The following is a 4,754-nucleotide window of genomic DNA, read 5'->3' as shown; positions in this document are numbered from 1 at the left end:
AAGTCAGGCTTTGTAGAGCTTTCATGGGGGTGGCGGTCCTCATTTTTTGAGCCATCTCTTCACTCTTTGATTAATATTAAGTGTCCAAAAATTTAATTAAGATCAATACTTGTGACAAATGCCTTCCATCTCTCCCAACAAAAAATTGCCACTGGAGCGCATTTAAAATGTGAGGCCGCCTTGACCTTGAGTTCAAGCAAAAAGGTCCCACACAGACAGATCCTTTGACTAGGTTAAGGGGTTATTTGTAGCTCTGAGTTGCTGTGTTTCTTATGAAACAAGAATGAATTGTCCTGGCCCATGTGGAGAGTCTGGAATGGAATGTTGTGTCACTCCACAGGGTGATAGGGGTTGGGTTTCCTTGTCATGAAGATTGCCCATCTTTGACCAAATGCCAGTTCTAAGGATGGAAGCTTCCTAGAGAAGGGACCACTTGTTCCCTTGGCATGAATCAAGCTCACGCTGTGTTTGTGTCACATCGTGTGCCAATTTCCAGTGGTGCCAAGGGGACTAGAGCATACCACCATAGGACAATCTCCAAGACATCGACGGTCAGCCTCATGTGACCATTCTGTGAATGCAAAGGCTTTAAACACTGGGTAGAAAGGGGATAACAGAATGAGGAGCCAGGGATTTTTTTTTTTTCGCATAAAGCAAAGGAAGCCCTTCTCACTCTAAGAAATTGTCCCTTTTGTGCAAAAACTTTTTTCCACTCTATTTATCTCGCTCACTTATTTGTTCCTTGCAAATAGTTTAAGCACATTGACTGAATTGATTCTGTCTGGAATTGATTGGAATTTTGAATTCCTGGTGGAAAACACAGAATTATAGCTTCAAGAAGCCCCTGCTCTGAAATATATATTTATTATCTTTACTCAAGGTACCGTAAGACACTGGGTCCTGGTGAGTGAACATGAATGCAGGTTACCCGCTATTTGACGCTTGAAGCAGCAGGAATAATAGTTCTGTTCTCCTCCAATTGAGTACAAACATAATAGCAGTTTGAACTAAATTGCACATTCATCCCCAGCCCCCACCCCAACAAGGGAGGTGACTTAAGAAACAAACATGTTGGGAACACATTCTTTTAGAAATAGGATACTCACAGATAAAAATGTAGGCACAGACCCATACTAGCTGAGATGAAGCAAATTTTCATTGCATTTACCAGAAACCCCACACACATCCCCCGCCCCCAAACTTACAGCACCAAAATCTCCTTTCCAGCCTGTCTGAAAGATAAAGTTCAAGATCTATTCTTCGCTAGTCATATTAGATCTTTAATCTTGGCTGCCATTAATCTATAACATACAAATTAGAGGCGGTCAGCTTTTCTTCATGTAAGTTTCTCTTTATGCTTTAGAATTTTATATTCTGTGCTACGATTCACTGCTTTAAAGCCACACGGGGCTAAGGTTTAACTTTTACAGTTTGTCCACTTTATTACATACAGCTTGACATGCTTTCCTCCCTTTTTTCTGTTCTATTTTCCTCCTCTTGACTGAAATAGATCTATGAAATTAAATCAAAGCCAATTACAAGCACCTGACGGTGAAAAAAAATATCTTTGAGGCAGTCAGCAAACAGTTATGTCTGTGACGGTATGTCAGTACTAATGAAGGCTCTGTAGTCAAAGCTTTCAATGCCCATGAATTGCCATGAACTGTTCTTCAGATTTGGGTGATGACAATGGTGAAGTTTTTGCTAACATTTACTGACTTCTTAATCGGGATGCAAATATATATTTGTAATAGGCTTTCTGGTTATCAACTCACTTAATTATTGTGATTCAATTATAAGGTAGGTACTCTTATCAACCAGATATTCCACACGAGGAGACCAAGGCTGGACAGACACAGGAACTTGATCCAAACTGCTAGTCAAGTCCTTCATCTTGGAAGGATAAGCTCCCACCTGCTTCCCCTGGCAGCTCAGTGGTGAAGTTCAAAGGTCTGTGCTAACAGCCAGGGAAAATTTTGGTTCAATCTTGCATTTGGGTTTCGAGATTTTAAAGTTTTTGAAAGGAAGGAATACATGACCGGCAGAGTTCATATTCAAAGATGAGAATAAGTTTGATGGGATACAGACTGGAAATAGGACTATGGTATCAGATGCAGCGAACTACCATATAGTAGGAATGGGGCTACTCACTGTGGATTGAGTCAGGAAAGATGTGCTGGTGTGCCTTTCATTTTAAAACTCCCTATGTCCTGGGAGTCCTGTGGCTCAAAAGAGACATTAGCTTATAGAACATTAGCAGGTGGGCCACGGGACTCTACACTGCCAAGTGGATAATGAAGAAATGAGAGGAAATACTTTTTGGCTATTTATCTCTAAAGTTTAAAAATGTATCAACAGCTGCATGAAATCAGCAACTAATACCAACATCACATTTACCTAAAATGTCCAGGCTAGAAGTAGTGTCCAAACTATTAAATTCTAAGCTTGACTTAGAGATCCTTGTGACAAGATACAAAGAAAGTGGACTCGTTTGTAGTTGTTGGGCAGTTTCTTGAGCTGGTCCTCAGATGATAAGTAAGGTATTTCATTTGTTATTTGTGATTAATATTTTTGAGACTCAAATGAGGCATTGAACAATACTAAATGTTCTGTGAAGCAAGAGGAAAGCCAAGGCTTCTGACTTACTTCTATCTTTTCTCCTTCACTTCAAAACAAATATGTTAATATTACTCCAGGATTCATAGCAGATGATTGGGTAATAAGAGACCGGGGGCGGGGGAGAATAGAGTAATAATAGGAAGACGAGCATTCGTGATTGTCATGCATTGAGGGGCAAAGCAAGTGAGAGAACAAGTAATGGAGCCCAGCTATGCAGAGGGTTTTATAATTTACAAACATTGTTCATGTTTTTCTTACAAAGTCAGATGGAGAAGGGGCAGTAAAGCAGATGGAGTACAGGTCAAAGCAGAGAGAGACTCAAAACATCCAGTGCTTCATCTACCTGAAACTTACATATACAGCAATTAGAACAATCAGGATCCAAGTAAGACTAAGAAACAAGAAAAACGCTTTTCCCATATACTGGGTTAGTAAGTGGCTAATTTCATATTGTTATTTTCATGAACATTGTAAACAGAAGGCTTTTGTTGTGAATATGAGGCTTGAAGGATTCTGTATTTCCCTTTTATTTGGTAGTTCCATTGACCAATGGGACAAATTTATCCTTAGGATAGATCTTGACAAATCTGAACGGAAATCAGAATTTCAGCTATCACTCTCTGCTGTCTTTCTTTCCTCTGATAAACCAGAGTTGACAAAATCTTGACAATGTACATGTTATGTCTTCTACATAACGATTCTCGGGCTTGGGGTCCAAGATTTTGTGCTGTAAACATGGGCTATGTATCCTGTTTAATCTTTCTGCCTCCTAGGCTGTACCTACAACAGTCATGCCAAGGAAAACATAATACATTGAAGTTATGAAAGACAACTACTCTCTGGATCTAGTCCCATGGTGGTCAGATCACGCTTGCTGGGAAAACCACCTTTTGGTATCTTTACCACGGTTCACCCAAACCATAAACATCAGGACCTACAACCGTAGGTCCCCAGAGCTGTGACCTTTTTGTGGGTTCTGTTGCAGGTAGGGTTAACCACGTTCTGCCTTCCTAAAACTAAATATCCTATTGTTCTAGTCTACAGTAACTGACTAATGAATGCTAGATTCCAAGATGAATTCAAACCAGCCTTCAAATTCCAGGCCATAGGAAGAAATATAATTCTGGTGTTATTTCTGGAAATAAAGCTTCCTTTTGGTAATCTTGACTTATTTCAGGGTTTCTGAGAGTGATGGTTGAAAGTAAAGAGTGTATCAAAATAGTATTCCCAAATTTAAGAACAAGTGATTGGATTAAAAGTTCATTTTTTTTAATCTAAAAGTTTTCAAAAAGAAGCCAAATCAGTAACTTCCACGACTGTCTTTTCACAGTCAGACATGTTAAAATTTTGAGTGCTTTAAAAAAAAAATAAAACTTTTCTCCCTCTGAGCATGAAATTTAAGCACATGCATTATTGATTTATTTTTTAGAAGACAAACATGTCTGTGCCCCAAAGGGGTAGAATTTAGTGATTCCAAGGCGTCTTCCTTCCGCAGATGGAAATTCTTTCTCCTATTTCTTTTTCTTTTTTAAAGATTTTATTTATTTATTTGACAGAGAGAGAGAGTCAGCGAGAGCAGGAACACAAGTGGGGGAGCGGGAGAGGGAGAAGCAGGCCTCCCACCGAGCAGGGAGCCCGATGTGGGGCTTGATCCCAAGACCCTGGGATCATGACCCGAGCCGAAGGCAGATGCTTAACGACTGAGCCACCCAGGCGCCCCTCTCCTATTTCTTGAGTGCAATGTGGGTCATTATAGATTCTTGCTGCAAAAGGGCTCAGAGCATCCCAGTGAGAATATGTTTAAAAAAATGTACAAACCACTATAATAATTATGTTTCTTGTTCCCAACTCACTCAAACTGAGCCAGAAAGCCAGAGCCTGGGGCTCGACCTGACAAGTCATCTGACTTCCAGATGAGATCCTAATGCTGAAAGTTTGCAGTGCTTAGCTAAAAAAGGAAGACCCCACCAATGTGCTTGGGAAAGTCTTGGAAGTAAAAATGCTCCTTGGCATAAGAAAGAAAGAAAGAAAGGAAGAAAGAAAAGAAAGAAAGAAAGAAAGGAAGAAAGAAAAGAAAGAAAGAAAGAAAGGAAGAAAGAAAAGAAAGAAAGAAAGAAAGAAAGAAAGAAAGAAAG

Source organism: Callorhinus ursinus, unplaced genomic scaffold (genome assembly GCF_003265705.2).
Source record: "Callorhinus ursinus isolate GAN/ISIS: 27379988/994484 unplaced genomic scaffold, GSC_fseal_2.0 scaffold50, whole genome shotgun sequence".
NCBI lineage: Eukaryota > Metazoa > Chordata > Mammalia > Carnivora > Otariidae > Callorhinus > Callorhinus ursinus.
Note: the sequence above shows the minus strand (reverse complement) of the source record.